At 38.0% G+C, this 19,419-nt stretch overlaps 1 protein-coding gene across 3 annotated transcripts in view; it reads right to left on the reverse strand.

Moving 5' to 3' along the window:
* slc8a2a (solute carrier family 8 member 2a) overlaps positions 1 to 14,936 on the reverse strand; it is a 124,143-nt gene extending 109,207 nt beyond the window's left edge. For all 3 annotated transcript variants that reach the window (XM_062048314.1, XM_062048312.1, XM_062048311.1), the window contains exon 1: positions 14,800 to 14,936. The gene's annotated coding sequence lies outside the window, so the exon portion shown is untranslated. The remainder of the gene's footprint in view (positions 1 to 14,799) is intronic.
* Between the last annotated feature and the right edge of the window lie 4,483 nt (positions 14,937 to 19,419).

A 19,419-nucleotide genomic window follows, 5' to 3' on the forward strand; every position in this document is an offset into this window, starting at 1 on the left:
CAGTCACGTAGCTCGGTCATTAAGCGCAGATAGCGAAAGCAGGAAAAAAATGGACGGGAAAAAGCGCTCCAATGTGTAATAAAGTTCAAAACAAAAGGTATAATCCAATGAATAAATTTACTGGGAGATTTGAGCAGACTACAAACACATGACGAACACTTTTACGACCAACCGGAAACATAGCAACGCACCTCCTTTACGGCAGCTGTCGCAACGTTCTTATAGCAACCGCAGCACATACATATATGACATGATCTCCCTTTTTCAACTTTTGTTTTTCTTTCCTTGTAAACAAAACAAAATCACACTGTATATGTGTTGTCTGTCTAATTATAAATAATGCAGACGAGGCGTGTTGGCTGAGTTCTTGACGTTTACTTTCACGGGTGACGACATGCAACAACACTTTTCGGGGCTACCGCGCATGCTCGTCACTCCCGTTGCATGATGGGTAGTGTAGTTGTTATATTCCCTAGCTCATAACATCTTTCCCCCTATAAAGAAATAATGTTAACTCAATAAAGTGTATTTCTTTTTTTAGCTTTAACTTTTCATTTTTTAGCATTGTAACCACATTTGCAAACAACTTTTCTATTCATAGAATTTTCTTTCAATAAAGAAATAAAGTGCAAAAATGTCAAAGCATCATAACAAACAGTTATGTCAAATAGCAGCAGAATTGCACTTTTTGGAGAGCTGTATTATTTCCAGTTTTGTGCCCAAGGGACTGATTTTATTTAACACTAGTATTATTTATACACCTATAGTGATCACAGAGACAGGTTGTTTTTGTGTTACCTTATATATTTGTTTTTCTGAAAAATCCCACTTAATATACTTTGGGTAACAACAGTCAATATATATATATATTTTTTTTTTAGGGGGGCAACAGTCAATATTTATTTATTTTTTAGATTAAATTGTTTTCTTATATAATAAAAGTGAGCTTTTGTTAAACCAAATATTGTGTGTTTTTTTCCATATACAACAACCTATCTGGACTCGATAAGAGAACCGATAAGGAATCGGTTCGATAAGAGGATTCGATAATAGACTCGAACTCGATAATTTCTTATCAAACATCATCCCTAATATATATATATATATATATACACATATATACACATATATATATATAAGATATGTATATATATACACTACCGTTCAAAAGTTTGGGGTCACCCAAACAATTTTGTGGAATAGCCTTCATTTCTAAGAACAAGAATAGACTGTCGAGTTTCAGATGAAAGTTCTCTTTTTCCGGCCATTTTCAGCGTTTAATTGACCCCACACATGTGATGCTCCAGAAACTCAATCTGCTCAAAGGAAGGTCAGTTTTGTAGCTTCTGTAACGAGCTAAACTGTTTTCAGATGTGTGAACATGATTGCACAAGGGTTTTCTAATCGTCAATTAGCCTTCTGAGCCAATGAGCAAACACATTGTACCATTAGAACACTGGAGTGATAGTTGCTGGAAATGGGCCTCTATACACCTATGTAGATATTGCACCAAAAACCAGACATTTGCAGCTAGAATAGTCATTTACCACATTAGCAATGTATAGAGTGTATTTCTTTAACGTTAAGACTAGTTTAAAGTTATCTTCATTGAAAAGTACAGTGCTTTTCCTTCAAAAATAAGGACATTTCAATGTGACCCCAAACTTTTGAACGGTAGTGTATGTATATTTATATTAGTGTTGTTAAGATAAACCGATGCTACCGGATAATATATATATATATATATATATATATATATATATATATATATATATATATATATATATATATATATATATATATATATATATATATATATATATATATATATATATATATATATATATATTGGTAAGTAAGGCTGAAACGACGCGTCGACATAGTCGACGTCATCGGTTACGTAAATATGTCGACGCCGTTTTTGTGCGTCTACGCGTCGCATATTTACGTCACACTACCGTCATGGCGAAGCGCAAAGCAGACGATCAAAGCAGACGATGCGAGCGGTGCGAGCGAGGGAGAAAAAGCACGCCAAATGTCGTCAGAAGTGTGGGAGTATTTCAATAAACGGCCTAATAATGTTGTTGTATGCACGCTGTGTCGAGCGGAAATGGCCTATCATAGCAGCACAACGGCTATGAACGAACGTTTGAAAAGAAAACCATCAACCATCAACTAGTCAATCGTCCGCGTGAGCATACGTTGTCATCATTACACAAAAACATGAATGTGTCATTTGTATCTGCTAGGGGTGTAACGGTACGTGTTTTGTATTGAACCGTTTCGGTACGGGGCTTTGGGTTCGGTACGGGGGTGTACCGAACGAGTTTCTAAGCTAAAGCTAAAGTGTTAACAAGCTGCTTTGCTCCATCTGCTTCTGTCTCAGCACGCAGCATTGTCCCACCCACACAACCATCTGATTGGTACACACGAAGCATTATCAGCCAATCAGCAGTGCGTATTCAGAGCGCATGTAGTCAGCGCTTCAGCGTGGAGCAGATAAGTGTTTAGCAGGTGAGCATCAGGCAGCGGACTCTCCCCAAATGATAATAAACACCTCCCAGTCAACTACTAGTAACATCACTATGAGCCCGTTGACCTTCTAGAAACTTAAACTGCAGCTCAGCTCACTCGCAGTCCTGGCTTGAGGTGAAGGCTAATTACCTCTCAGTTCCAGCCACATCGACCCCTTCTGAGCGCCTATTTTCAGCTGCTGGGAATATTGTAAACATGAAAAGAACCAGAGCATGTAGACATGCTAACCTTTCTTCATTACAACTGTTAGACACTCACTGGAATGAGTAGAATTGGTTATTGTGTACTGTGTTGAACTGGATGTTTATTCTGCACATTTTAAAAGCAATACTTAATGTTTACAGTGCTCCAGAATATTTAGATTGGCACTTTTTTGTATTGGATGTTTATCTTTATTTTTGCACATTTTAGCAAATAAGCAATACTTTCACTTTTGTTGAAATGTTTACACTGTTGTTACAGAATATTTCGTTTTGCACTTTTTTGTATTTGAGGTTTATCTTTATTTTTGCACATTTTAAAGCAAAATAAGCAATACTTTTACTTTTGAAATGCTTATACTATTGCAGAATATTAAGATTTGCACTGGATGTTGACTTTTATATTTGCAGATTAAAAAGCAAATAAGCTACTTTTAATTTTGTTAAATGTTAAAAGTTTTAAATGTTTACATTGTTACAGAATATTTAGTCATGTTGTTGTCAATGTTGTCTGAGTGGTCATACTTCTTTTTTTTTGTAAATAAAAGCCATGCCTTTTGAAAAAACTGGCCTACATTTATTTTTTCATCTTCATTTTGAATAAAAAAATAATCGGTAAAAGGAAAAATAATCTATAGATCAATCGAAAAAAATCTATAGATTAACCGATTAATCGAAAAATAATCTATAGATTAATCGATAGAAAAATAATCGTTAGCTGCAGGCTTATTGGTAAGGTTTATAAAGAAACCTGATTGGCAACAGGTAACACATGTGTCTAAAGTGCCAATCAGAGACAGGTGAGGGAGGCAGCGCTTAGGCCAGAGACAGGAAACAGAAACCAAAATAAGAGCGCTGGAGTATTCAGGGTTTCCCTTTAATGTAAATGAATGTGGTGCACCACCATGCCATTTTCATTACCGCAACACCTTGAAAATAAGTTTTTTTTAACTTGAAAACAAATTAAATATAATATATAGAACCCCTCAAAAGTCATCACGTAAAGTCTGACTCGATATTTTACTTTTATTACCAATCTTATGATATCAAACGGCCCATTTCCAAGAGTTTTTACCTCATGTGAAAACCCTTTCTTCTCCGTCGTGAGTCCGCGCTTCCCCCGACACATAACAACCCTTCCCTAATCTCCGCCAATCACTTATCAGGCACAGGCGGTGTGTTTGCAAACATGGGAAAAATAACATAAAATTCAAACCACACGAACATAAAACATTAACACCAGCTAGTCGTTACAGTATAAATTGATGTACGGAAAACTTGACCACCACAAAAATACTTTGATTACCGAAAACCGCGCTGCCGAAACCAGATGTAAACAAAACGCACACTATTATCTGGAGTGTTGTCAGCATGCCTGTGATGTGGACGTAACTTTAAAATATCGCAGATATACCTGCGGACAACCATCTACAAAATGTGCAAATATTAACAGGCCAGGGATGGTACAACTGGAGTAAAAGCGCCAAGCAAGTGTGACGCCATGCTCACTGCAGGTAGCCTCTTTCGTCTGGGACATTGAGGGACAGAAGTAAAAAGTCTCTGAACACGAATACATTTTATAACAACACCAGAAGAAGATGCTAGATTTGTTGCTAGTTGTTTTTATTTAAAAAGTCATTAAAAGTCTCTAAACACTTGAAAAAATCTCAACAAAGTACAAAAAGCAACAACAATTGAAAATATGGAAAAACGATAAATGTAGGTTAATATTAATGAATAATAACAGATTTGTTTTTTAATGTATGTATACTTTTTTTTGCCTTTTTAAAGAAAATTATAAAATCAAATTATGCAAATTACTCAATGACGTCATAGCGACCACACCCATAACCATTCTCTGACCAGGGGCCGTATTTATCAAGCGTCTTAGAGTGCCATTTTACACTTAAGTCCTGAGAATTTGCGAAATTTAGTCCTACTCTCAAACTTAAGAATAAAAGCTATTTATCAACTTTCTTAAGTCTAAGAATCACTCCTACTCTCCACGATATTTAAGAGACCTTCAGAGGTGTCTTAAGTGGTTAGGATTTGCCAGCAGGGGATGGCACTGAGGCGAGAGAGACGTGCGCGAACTTTCAGGGAGTGGAAGGATGTCCTGGCTTTGTTTGATGTCGAGCAGCTGATCAAACGGTATTGTTTAGACAGAGCGGGTATTATTTTTGTCACAGATTTAATAATTTCCGATGCCTTGTTGATTTCTGCATGTGGTTGCAGTGGGCTAGTATATATAGAGCCACCCACACCAGTTTAAAATTAGTTGCCTAATTAATGAATTGGAAAGAAAATGTTATGAGAGTAGCGTATGTGTGTGGCCCTTTAATAGGTGACAGCATGTGAGGTGAGTGACGTCAGTGAGTGTGTGGGCGAGAGAAGAGAGGGAGCGGTAGCGTGAGTGCGGGCGGGAACTAGTTTGTTTTGTGTTGGATTGGCTGTGTGCAAGCAATCAATAAAGCAAGATTTGCAACTAATCACCAGACTCATCATTCACTCTAAAGTCGTCCGTTGTGGAGATCCACTGCCGGGTAAAGTGAAGGGTGTTGCCCCGAGCATACATTGGCCCTGGAGAAGTGTCTCCCCTGCGCTCTTCGACTACGGTCTGGGAGCAGGAATTAGGAAAGGTGCAACAAAAAGGAAACATTTATTTTGGATTCATTGCCAATATTGTTTGTTTGTTTTGTATTATTTTGTAGTTTATTGTCAAAATATACACTCCCATTGTCCACTTAAATATTTCTAAGATATTTCTTTATTCTTAGACAAGGGATTCCCTTCCGTGATTGGTCATTTCTTTGGACACAGAAATTACGTCACCCAAAATTCCGTTTACGGCACATAGTAATGTCGTAATTCAGCTCAGAGTGTGACACTTAAGATTCAGTCCTACACTTCACTGAAAGTGTGAGTAAGACGCTTGATAACTAACTTTTAAGTGCAGCTTTCAGCAAATAATTTATTTACTCTTAAGTCAACTCTTAGCAGACTTCTTAGGAGTAATTCTAAGAAGCTTGATAAATACGGCCCCAGGTATCTTGTTTTACTTTGACATGAGTCATTTTACTCTTAAGTAATAGTGGTATTTTCTACATGTTCAGGTACTGACAATGCTTTGACACTGTGTCCTAATTCACCAACTGATGATGCAGCACTTGGAACAACTATACAGAATCTTGCTCAAGTATACTTCAAAGGGTCAAGGGTGGAACGGCGCCAGTAAAACCGGGCATTAAAGTATGATAGTGTTTAAGGTCAAGTAGACCTTTTGAAAGGTCTTCACATTACTCAATCAAGTTTTTTTGGGGGGAGGTCATTTACACCGTTTTACAGGGAGAAACGTGAGAGAAATGTGAGGTGTAGTATTGCCCTTTGTCCCGTGGCACCTGAAATGGCACCAGTATCATTGCCTGCATACAATGCTGCAGCATTGGTTTACTTGAACTGTCACCGTAAAGAGGGGGTTGCATTTCATGAAAAGTAGCTTTAGAGGTTGACTTTTTCTGATTTTATCCCCAGAACCCTAGTAAACTTGCATGAGCTTGAAGGAAAACGGTACTAATTGGGGGAATTTTGCCCATCATGCACAATCCTTATGGGTGACAAGAACACATGTTTTTCCCTTTTTCTGCGCGTTCTAAAAATAGCGGAAAAAACTGCAAGCAAAAGGCATCAACCAATGCAGGTAGGGATGTAACGATATGAAAATTTCATATCAAGGTTATCGTGACCACAATTATCACAGTTATTATTATTGCGGTATTGTTGAATGTGCTCACTGTTAGAAAACCCACTATTTTGTATGTTTTGTCTTTCTTATGTTGTGTTGTTGTGTTTTAGTCTTAGTATTATATCTGTTTTAATGGCTAAGCTTTCATTGTTTCAAATATTGGTTTGTACTGTTGCACTTTAAGATTTATTTAAATGAAAAGTGCGTAACAAATAAAATCAATCATTATTTGTTAATTCTGCCGAGCGTTGTGGCTACCTACCTCTACCACCTCTGTCTCATAGTCTTTATGGAACAATCTCTCTGTTCTAAGATAGCACAGCTTTTAGGTTTAATGTGCACAATTGAATAGTTTAGTTGCTCAGACAGCTATGTGTTTATATAAGTATATATAAGTATAGATTGGGGCATGTCAAACCTAGACTAACACCCTCCCCCCACCACATCCCACCTCCCCGGATTGTAATTAATCAAATGTAAATAATCAAATGTATACACAAACCCTGTTTCCATATGAGTTGGGAAATTGTGTTAGATGTAAATATAAACGGAATACAATGAATTGCAAATAATTTTCAACTCATATTCAGTTGAATATGCTACAAAGACAACATATTTGATGTTTTAATTGATAAACATTTTTTTGTTTGCAAATAATCATTAACTTTAGAATTTGATGCCAGCAACAAGTGACAAAGAAGTTGGGAAAGGTGGCAATAAATACTGATAAAGTTGAGAAATGCTCATCAAACACTTATTTGGAACATCCCACAGGTGAACAGGCAAATTGGGAACAGGTGGGTGCCATGATTGGGTATAAAAGTAGATTCCATGAAATGCTCAGTCATTCACAAACAAGGATGGGGCGAGGGTCACCACTTTGTCAACAAATGCGTGAGCAAATTGTTGAACAGTTTAAGAAAAACCTTTCTCAACCAGCTATTGCAAGGAATTTAGGGATTTCACCATCTACGGTCCGTAATATCATCAAAGGGTTCAGAGAATGTGGAGAAATCACTGCACGTAAGCAGCTAAGCCCGTGACCTTCGATCCCTCAGGTTCAGGAACACTTCAGAAACCCACTGTCAGTAACTACAGTTGGTCGCTACATCTGTAAGTGCAAGTTAAAACTCTCATATGCAAGGCGAAAACCGTTTATCAACAACACCCAGAAATCCCGTCGGCTTCGCTGGGCCTGAGCTCATCTAAGATGGACTGATACAAAGTGGAAAAGTGTTCTGTGGTCTGACGAGTCCACATTTCAAATTGTTTTTGGAAACTGTGGACGTTGTGTCCTCCGGACCAAAGAGGAAAAGAACCATCCGGATTGTTATAGGCGCAAAGTTGAAAAGCCAGCATCTGTGATGGTATGGGTAATCTGTGAAGGCGCCATTAATGCTGAAAGGTACATACAGGTTTTGGAGCAACATATGTTGCCATCCAAGAAACGTTACCATGGACGCCCCTGCTTATTTCAGCGAGACAATGCCAAGCCACGTGTTACATCAACGTGGCTTCATAGTAAAAGAGTGCGGGTACTAGACTGGCCTGCCTGTAGTCCAGACCTGTCTCCCATTGAAAATGTGTGGCGCATTATGAAGCCTAAAATACCACAACAGAGACCCCCGGACTGTTGAACAACTTAAGCTGTACATCAAGCAAGAATGGGAAATAATTCCACCTGAGAAGCTTAAAAAATGTGTCTCCTCAGTTCCCAAACGTTTACTGAGTGTTGTTAAAAGGAAAGGCCATGTAACATAGTGGTAAACATGCCCTTTCCCAACTACTTTGGCACGTGTTGCAGCCATGAAATTCTAAGTTAATTATTATTTGCAAAAAAAAATAAAGTTTATGAGTTTGAACATCAAATATATTGTCTTTGTAGTGCATTCAATTGAATATGGGTTGAAAAGGATTTGCAAATCATTGTATTCTGTTTATATTTACATTTAACACAATTTTCCAACTCATATGAAAACGGGGTTTGTACTTGTTCTTATGCTTTCTGAGCTCACTATGTTCACTGCTCGCTGTATATATCCTACTAAGTCAGACCTACACTGTTTCAATGTCCATTTCTCAGATTATATTATTGTTGATGACTAAAGTGCTGATATCAACCAAACCTAACCCCCCCTGCCCCAACCCCCTCCACGTGCCACCCCCCGGATTGTAAATAATGTAAATAATTCAATGTATATACTACCCGATGCGCCTAATTTACGGAATAATTCTGGTTTTGCTTACTGACCTCGAAGCAATTTTTTTTTGTACATGGTGTAATGATAAGTGTGACCAGTAGATGGCAGTCAAACATAAGAGATACGTGTAGACTGCACTATGATGGCAATATGACTCGAGTAAACAACACCAACATTGTATATGTTTCATTGAAAATATAGAACATTACACACAGTGCTCAAAAATATATCAAAATGCAGAAAATTTAAAAAAATAACGATAATATGACTCCTTCAATGCGCCTTATAATGCGCCTTATATATGAAAAAACACTTTTTTTAAATAGACCATTCATCAGCAGTGCGCCTTATACCACGGCCCCAGGTGTTTACACACCAGGGGCCGTACTTATCAAGCTTCTTAGAGTGCCATTTTACACTTAAGTCCTGAGAATTTGCGAAATTTAGTCCTACTCTCAAACTTAAGAATAAAAGCTTTTTATCAACGTTCTTAAGTCTAAGAATCACTCCTACTCTCCACGATATTTAAGAGACCTTCAGAGGTGTCTTAAGTGGTTAGGAGTTGCCAGCAGGGGATGGCACTGAGGCGAGAGAGACGTGCGCGAACGTTCAGGGAACGGAACAATGTTTTTTGTTTTTTTTTGATGACGAGCAGCTGATCAAACCGTATCGTTTAGACAGAGCGGATATTATTTTTGTCACAGATTTAATACTTTCCGATTCCTTGTTGATTTCTGCATGCGTCTGCAGTGGGCTAGTATATATAGAGCTACCCACACCAGTTTCAAATTAGTTGCCTAATTAATGAATTGGAAAGAAAATGTTATGACAGTAGCGTATGTGTGTGGCCGTGAGGTGAGTGACGTCAGTGAGTGTGTGGGCGAGAGAAGAGAGGGAGCGGTAGCGTGAGTGCCGGCGGGGACTAGTTTGTTTTGTATTATTTTGTAGTTTATTGTCAAAATATACACTCCCATTGTCCACTTAAATATTTCCAAGATATTTCTTTATTCTTAGACAACGGATTCCCTTCCGTGATTGGTCATTTGTATGGACACAGAAATGACGTCACCTAAACTTCCGTTTACGGCACATAGTAATGTCATAATTCAGCTCTGAGTGTGACACTTAAGATTCAGTCCTACACTTCGCTGAAAGTGTGAGTAAGACGCTTGATAACTAACTTTTAAGTGCAGCTTTCAGCGAAGAATTTATTTACTCTTAAGTCAACTCTTAGCAGACTTCTTAGGAGTAATTCTAAGAAGCTTGATAAGTACGGCCCCAGGTCGGCGTGTACAATTTCTATCTTGGCCTAAAGTTTTTCTATGGGCTGCAAAGATTAGTCGACATTGTCGACAAATGTAGACAGTTATATTTGTCGCCGACAATTATATTTGCCGACAATAGTCGTGACGTCATCACTCGTTTTTTTCCCGGGCACGATAACAAACGTGAACCACACACACACACACACACACACACACACACACACACACACACACACACACACACACACACACACACACACACACACACACACACACACACACACACACACACACACACACACACACACAGGCACCAATGCGGGGGTATCATAAGATTAAACATACAATATAATAAATAGCCAACATTTTAAGAAATAATCAAATACAGTATATCATTCTGCACATTGAGTCTATTAGAGTGCTAAAACTGCCAAGTAGTCAGTATACCAGTGTGCATCTTTTTAAATATCATCACAAAATTATTTTCTTTGAGAGGAAGTTACATTTTGTGTTTTGTTGTTTGTTTTCATTGCTGCTATTTTTTTTTTAGTAATTTGCCTTTTGTTTAAAAAAAAACAACATTTTAATAATCTTTTTTTTTCTCCCCATGACTGCGTGCGTTCCCTCCTGGTACTCCGGCTTCCTCCCACCTCCAAAGACATGTCTGTCTGTGTTGGCCCTGCGATGAGGTGGCGACTCGTCCAGGGTGTACCCCGCCTTCCGCCCGAATGCAGCTGAGATAGGCTCCAGCAACCCCCGCGACCCCGAAAGGGACAAGCCGTAGAAAGTGGATGGATGGATGGATTTTAATTTTTGTAACACCTGAATGAGCTTTGTAGCCTTCAAAGCCCTCTAAAACAACTCCAAAACCCTCCATCAAAGTTTTATATACACACTGCAAGTATATATAATGTAGTAACAGACATGTTCATAACAATATGTAATATGTTCAATATTTACAGTATTTTGGTCATTTTAATCATTAACTAATTCAGAACTAATTATTTGGCGCATTCATTTCCGTTTCCATAGCAGCGCACATCTGACTTCTGGCAACAACCCCTTCCGGATACAAACACACGAGTGTGTTCTAATCATGGCAGACTCTGTAACAAATAACGAACATGACTATTTTTGGACAAATTAGGATTTACAACTTTATCTTTTTGAATTTGAATTCATGGTGGATGAACTACTGCTTCTACAAGCCAGCACGAAGGAAGAGTGAGGCGTTGGAGCAGAGTGAGGTGAAAGTGAATCGAAACTGCAAAATGTGGAACTTGAAGCCAAGCTATTTAGACATAGAAGGAGTGCTTACCCATAATTAACCAGAAAAAATGTCCCTGACCAGCTGGATCAAACAGACAACTGTCCATCGAGTGAGTCAACCTTTATATTGATCATGATACACGCAGAACGTCATGCGCGTATCATGACAGACAACAAAACATGAAATAATACTTTACAGATACTGTAATATGATTGTTCATGTTTTTCAGTCAGTACAGATTGGTGTCCTATCGCAATGTGCTGTGCATTACAAACACAAACGCGTTTCGTGCTGACGTAGAGGCTAGCTTATCTCTTGCCGTAGTTAGCTAATACCGTAGCACGCCGATGTGTTACTATTATAAAAAAAATAGTTCCTCAGTGTTCACTCCTACAATAACAATGTTGCTACAGTATGTTTAATATACAGGTTACGGAACGTAAATGAAGTATTGTTGATGGTTTTTGAATGCATTTTTAAAGTGATTTAGTGGTAGAATAGATTGCTCCCATTAGCTGCATTGCTAGCCACCAAGAACAAGACAATTTGTATATGTTATAAAGCGAACAAAAAACAACCTTTTGTCTTCTTGTCTCTTATAAGGATTATGAACGATCTGCAAAATTACAAAAAAGTGCAGTTCCCCTTTAAGCACTTTGCACGTTTTGCGTAAGATACCGATATACATCGTATATCGCCATTTGACCTATAAATACCGGGATATCAGTTTTGGTCCATATTGCCCAGCCCTAGTAGATTTGCATATTTATGCTTTTGAAGTGCATTGTTAAAATTTGTGTTTGGGCCATGTTTGTTACTGGATACTTTCTAATACTCTTCTGGCTTGGAGACTTTGAATATATGCAACTATGGTTATTTGATACTCGTTCATATTGACAAATGTCAAGTTTTATACTGTAACATTGTCCAAGTAAGGACACTTATCATGTACTTGTGTGCAAATGTGTGCTTTATTATTTTGTAGCTGCTCGCTCCTATTAGCATATAGCCTGCCATGTTTACCTTTTGTAAGTGATTTGATTAAAATACAAAAAAAGACTTACCTTGTTTGTACATTGGAGGACGTTTGGATTTTAATGGGCTGTCCATCTGTGTACAAGTAAACATGCTGCAGGACTGCTTGTATCGCAGTGCTTGCTTTGGAGATTTTAGATGCAAGCCAATATCATCCGATATTTGCTTTTTTGCTGATATCGGACCAATATCCGATATCAATATTTGATCCGGGCATTCCTACATATAGATATATTATTCTCATGTACCGTATTTTCCGCACCATAAGGCGCCCCGTGTTATTAGCCGCACGTTTAATGAACGGCATATTTCAAAACTTTGTTTACCTGTTAGCCGCCCCGTGCTATTAGCCGCACCTACGCTACGCTAAAGGGAATGTCAACAAAACAGTCAGATAGGTCAGTCAAACTTTAATAATATATTACAAACCAGCGTTCTAACAACTCTGTTCACTCCCAAAATGTAATGTGCAAATGTGCAATCACAAAAATAGTAACACTCAAAATAGTGCAGAGCAATAGCAACATCAATAACTCAACGTTGCTCATACGTTAGTGTCACACAACACACAAAATAAACATTTAAAGCTCACTTTCTGAAGTTATTACTCATCTACAAATCCCTCGAATTATTCTTCTTCGGTGTGCTTCACTTGTTTTTTGACACCATCTGTGATGTGGACGTGCATGCAGTCGTAGATCAACAGGAACGGCGCTGCGTGAAAAAAGTCACCCGGTGTCTTCGCGTAAACGTCTATCAACCACTCGCTCATTTTTTCTTCATCCATCCATCCCTTCGAGTTAGCTTTTATGATGACGCCGGCTGGAAAGTTCTCTTTTGGCAAGGTCTTCCTTTTGAATATCACCGTGGGTGGAAGTTTCTGGCCGTTAGCATGGCAAGCTAACCACAGTAGGACGACTTCTCATTCCCTGTGGTGCGAATATTCACCGTACGTGCTCCCGTTGTATCCACAGTGCGGTTCACATGAATATCAAAAGCCAGTGGAACCTTGTACGCATGTCTCTTAGTAGGAGACATTTTGTTGTCTTTACAGAAAAACAAATGAAATTAAATATCCGCGAGCTTCTTCTTCTCCGGGGGCGGGTGCTCACCTTGGCGGTTGCTTACAGTAGAAGAAGAAGCGCTTCCTCTTCTATGGGGCGGTTGCTTACCGTAGAAGAAGAAGCGCTTCTTCTTTTACGGGGAAAAAAGATGGCGACTGTTTACCGTAGTTGCGAGACCTAAACCTTATGAAAATAAATATGAATATTAATCCATATATAAGGCGCACCGGGTTATTAGCCGCACTGTCTGCTTTTGACAAAAATTGTGGTTTTTAGGTGCGGCTTATGGTGCGGAAAATACGGTAATATTTGTATATGTTTACGGTATTTTTTTACGGTAAGTTTTTTAGGGTGGGTGAAAATTCTAAATAGTTGTAATTTTTGTAAAACATTTTTTAAATTTTTTTTAAATCATTAATCAAATTTCAATTCAATTTGATGCATGTTTTGTACTAAAACTAATCAATGGGAAAATAATTTTTAAAAAAATAATTCTAAACTTTTAGCGCAAAATAACAAATATTACATAATTACAAGTTACAACATAAAGTTGCATATGTTCCTGGCACATCTGCGGCCCAGAGTCAATGCCAGTATGTCTGGGTTTTACTAGTTAGAATGCACAGAAAGAAGGATATACAGTACATGTTCTTCTCCTATAGGGATTGTAGATGATGCACATTTTTTTTAAGTGCAGTTTAATTTAAATGTTCTCAAATTAGTGAGGAAAAAAGTGTAAATGGAAAAATGTACAGGCACTTAATTCAAAATGAATGCCTTAACCTAAATAATGGTACACTAATTAAATATTTAGTTTTATTTAAATGGGGTAAAATTAAATTCCAGACACTTTAAATGGCTTTTCGGTGACACAATTATGACAAGGGAAAATGTAAATTCTCACTCGTCACACCAACATTATATATACAGATTTCCAATCTGCTACATGAATCCTGATTTTATATTTTAGTAAAAGTACACATTAAGTTGGTGTATGTACTATTATTGTGCTTGTACAGTTGTTTGCGTTAGTAAAAAACTGCACTAGAGTACACTTGAAATGGCATTCTTGCTCCTTTCATATTCTAAACAAAACTAAAATAATTTATCATTTGCATTCATTGTGTCCAGCAATAATATGATCCATCTGTGTCCATTCATTATCACGTTTGTTACGTCTAGAAATCAAAAGGAAATCATATAGATACTACCAGAATAAAGTAGAGATAAGACATGCATTAAATATATACATATATAGCTACAAATTATTATTTAGTACAAAGACAGCATTTTGGATAGTAAGATTGTGCAGGTGTCCCTAATGTTATGGCCAGAGCAAAACAAACTTGAAAACGAGAACGAATTTCATATTTGTACTTTCAGTTCGAGAAGATTCTGTCAGTTTATGCAAACAATTTAGGTCAAAGAAGGCCTATTTTCTCCAAAAAATATGAACCTTCGCGACGAGATATTTTACGGTGTCTTACCTTCTGGTTTAAAGCACCGCCCCGCTTGTCAAGGCTGACATTTTCTGAAAGAAGGACGTCGTAGCTCTCCTTGTCTTGACCGACGGCTAAAGTCACTGCGTCAACTTTTACCGTATATTTCTTCACTTCGGTGTTCATCCGTGATGCTCGGAGCCCACGCGGCAGATCACGTGGTGCGTTCACTGTCTCCTCCCACCGTCGTTCAACAGGCGAAGAATGAAGACAGGCTGTTGGGAAAAAATTGTCTCCACTTTCCAGCAGTCTGTAGGAGTTTTGTTTTTGATATAAAAAATATTAGTAAGCGTGTTGTTTTAATTGACATAGTCGTACAGTGGTGAAAGTGGTGTATATATATATATATATATATATATATATATATATATATATATATATATATATATATATATATATATATATATATATATATATATATATATATATATATATATATATATATATATATATATATATATATATTTTTTTTTTTTTTTTTATACATTCATATTTACGTTTTCTGGAGCCTGCAAGGCATCACATGGAAGTCATGCAAATGTCAAAACTGATAAACTGTACAGGATGTCCTTCAGCGCTACACACATGGGCAAAAACGCATATATTTTTAAATGATAAAATGTCAACAAATATTGTGTTACTTTAATCGATTGGTATTTACAAATGTAATCTATATCATATATTGTATTTGTTTTACATAAATTATTTTAAAACATTTAAAAATATTTATAATCTATTCATTATTCATTACAATTTGGATGTATGTGTAGTATATGTGTGATGATTCAACGATAGTGTTCATTAATTAGATTACTTTTCTTTAATTTATTCATTAAATAATTTCTAAAGTAAGAATTAAAAATTTTAAAATTTTGATTGAACTGTAATATATGTTTTTTATTAATTGGTTAGCGTATTTTTTTAAGGGATTATTTGTGTTTTATTTTATTTATAAACATTTCTAATAACTGATTATTTAATTCAAAAAAGCCCCCCCCCCCCCCCCCAAAAGTCTGCGAGCTATAGAGTGTTTTCTATTTGGGCTCCAGTACTCTGGAATGCCCTCCCGGTAAACGTTAGAGATGCTACCGCAGTAGAAGCATTAAAGTCCCATCTTAAAACCAATTTGTATACTCTAGCATTTAAATAGACCCCCCTTTTAGACCAGTTGATCTGCCGTCTATTTTCTGCTCTGCCCCCCTCTCCTGCGTGAAGAGGTTATTACGTGACCACAGATGACTCGCTAGCTGTTCAAAGTGAAAGTCATGGAAGTCATGCAAATGTCAAAACTGGATCACTCATCTGTGCATCAGTTGGTGACGTCTCTGCGCTGCTGACTTGTCTCCACTCAAGATGATCCCCTGCTGGCCCCACTATGGACTGGACTCTCACACTATTAACTAGATTCATTTCGACGTCCATTGCACCCGCCGCCCAGGGGTGGGGGGCAGGGCCGGCCCGTGGTATAGGCCGTATAGGCAAATGCTAAGGGCGCCGTCCATCAGGGGGCGCCACACCAGTGCCACAAATGTTGGAAGAAAAAAAAAAAGAAAAAAAAAGTTGGTACTATTATTTCTAAATACAAAAAATAATCCCACGTTAATTAAAATGCAAAGTAAAGCCTATTTAATATAAATATTTGTTACAACATTACGCCCCCCCCCCTCCCCTCGCACGGTGCGCCCCCTCCCTTCCCGTATCATGACTCTTACCACATCAAAAAATCCACACAAGATGTTAAAACGGCCAAAACTGTCAGGTGCCCAGGGAAGAAAAAAGAGAAAAGAAGAGGAGGAGAAAGGAGAAAAAGACGGGGGTAGCAGGGAGGTAACGTTAGCCTACATGAAATAATTTGTCTGTTACAGAATGTGATAGTAACCTGGCTTTAAGCTAATGTTACATGATTCGGCAATTGCTAATCAATAAATAGCTAGTTCTGTTTTAACGTTGGGTTAATATTGTGGAGGGGGCTAAATTGTTATGGAAAATAATAATGTAACGTTAGGTAATTACAGTACTCCCTGGTGTACAGTCATTTGTAAGTCATTCTAGTTAATGCAATATTAAAAAGCACAAATAGAGAACTCTGTAGGATCCCCTTTTTTTGTAATATAGTTGTTAAAGTCATACTGGTTTGATATCTTGTTTTGTGCAGTGCCTTATTTATATTGTATTTTTAATTTATTTTATGCAACTTGTTGACACGTTTTATTTTGTGTTTATGTATGTAAAACATATTGTATTTCATATATTCATTTTTTATTTTTTGTATTCATTTATTTATTCATATTTTTTTTATCTTGTTAACTATTCTGATTGTTAATTTGCTTTCTTTAAGTAAAAAAAAAGGTCAAAGACAAAGCTATTCGGTTTCTTGTGAGTATATACACTTTAATGCCGATGTGAGGGGGGCGCCACCTAAAATCTTGCCTAGGGCGCCAGATTGGTTAGGGCCAGGCCTGGTGGGGGATCCCCACATCTGTGGTCCCTTCCAAGGTTTCTCATTGTATCCCATTGGGTTGAGTTTTTTCTTGCCCTGATGTGCGGGATCTGAGCCGAGGATGTCCTTGTGGCTTGTGCAGCCCTTTGAGACACTTGTGATTAAGGGCTATATAAGTAAACTTTGATTGATTGATTGATTAAACTAATCATTGTGTGTATGTTTGTATAATGCATGTACATTATAGTATGGTATGAGTATATTGCATGTCGAGACTTACCATGGATATTGACTGTAGCCTTCATGAAGTAGAAAAAAGAGATTTCGGTAGAAATTGCGCGTGAATGCTGAAAATAATTTAGAGACAAACATTTGTGCTGTATTTTATTTTGATTACAATTTCCCAACTCATATAGAAACGGGGTTTGTATATATACAGTGTTGGGACAAAGTAACGCGTTACTGTAACGCATTACTGTAACGCCGTTATTTTCGGCGGTAACTAGTAATCTAACGTGTTATTTTTTATATTCAGTAACTCAGTTACCGTTACTACATAATGCGTTACTGCGTTTTCTAATGTTATTTTTGATGTAGTATCGGCTAGAAACAGAAGATCTGAGTGTGTTTTATTGGAGCGCTGCGGTGTCGTTCTTCTGTGTCACAGGGAAAGGAAAAGGCGTGCTTTGTGTGGATGGGGACTGGGGGAGGGGGCTCCCACACCGTAGTCGAGGAGCGCAGGGGAGACGTTCCTCCAGGGCCTATGTACTTCGGGGCTAACAACCTTCACTTTACACGGCAGTGGGTCTTTACAGCTCTGGACTCGAGAGTGAATGACGAGGCCGGCGGTTTGTTGCAACTTTGTGACTTTATTGGGGTCTTGCACGTAGCCATCCACCAAGCTAGAGCACTCACTCACTGTTGCCACTCACTCACTGGCGTCACTCACCTCACATGCTGTCATATCTTAAAGGGCCACACACACACATACGCTACTCTCATAACAACTAACAAGACATCATTGCGAAGCCAGAAGTCGAGTTTCTTAACATGGAGACATTCTCACTACTTTTCTTTTGTCAAGCACAAAGAAAAGAACATTTTAGTTAAATGTAAGTTGTGTCTTGGATCAAAGATCCCATCTACTTACAGTTAAAGTTAAAGTGCCAATGATTGTCACACACACACTAGGTGTGGCGAAATTATTCTCTGCATTTGACCCATCACCCTTCATCACCCCCTGGGAGGTAAGGGGAGCAGTGAGCAGCAGCAGTGACCGCGCCCGGGAATACTGCCCAAAACAGCAATTCAAATCTTCTGAAACAGCTACAAAAGCAACATGCTTCAACGAAGCTAGTAAAGAGAGACACAGACTCCGATGCCACTTCAGCTCCACTTAAGGATTTAAACGGAGGGACTGCTAGCCAGGACAACATTGATAGAGCCATTGCAGTGTATGTGCTAGAAGACAGGCAGGCTATTTCTACAGTGGAGTCACCCGCTTTCAGGCAGCTAATTAGCATGATACCGGCGTCAAACAGCAAATGGCACAGAAAACCTGTTCCAAGTACCTGGACAGTGAGTACAAAACATGGAAAGCGAGCTAAAGAAAACACTCCAAACTCTGCCTCTGCTCATCATTCATCATTGAAGGTACACACTCTGTCAATTCTCTTATATACTCTTTCATTCTAGACTTCTAGAGTGTTTGATTATCACATCACTCTAAATGTATAGACTATAAAGTTCCCAAACATAAAGAGGGATCCTAGTGGGCCAGGGCAATATTTCCTTATCTCTAAACTAAAACTGTGTAGGGTTCTGGGCTTCAGTACAGTGTTGGTCTCCTGAATACATGATTTTATTTCCGAATTCCTTGAGAGAGAAAAAATGCCTGGTTAGGCTTTGTGTATGTCATGTGTGCCTTCCTTGGGTGAAGCCAGGTTTACAGCTATACTGTTATTCTGCTATTTGTTACTTATGTATGTTATGTTGCAGCTATTTAAAATAGTTTTGTCAATTTGTTCTGGCCTGAAATAAATTGGCCCTTTGAAACATATCTTTGTCTTTGTGTGTTGTATGTAGACCACATTGCTTTCTGAGTTCAGTGATGCAAATGCATATCAAGTTGATCAACAGATTGTATTATTCTCCAGTGCAATAACAGT

The sequence above is a fragment of the Entelurus aequoreus genome, linkage group LG05, assembly GCF_033978785.1.
Source record: "Entelurus aequoreus isolate RoL-2023_Sb linkage group LG05, RoL_Eaeq_v1.1, whole genome shotgun sequence".
Classification (NCBI taxonomy): domain Eukaryota; kingdom Metazoa; phylum Chordata; class Actinopteri; order Syngnathiformes; family Syngnathidae; genus Entelurus; species Entelurus aequoreus.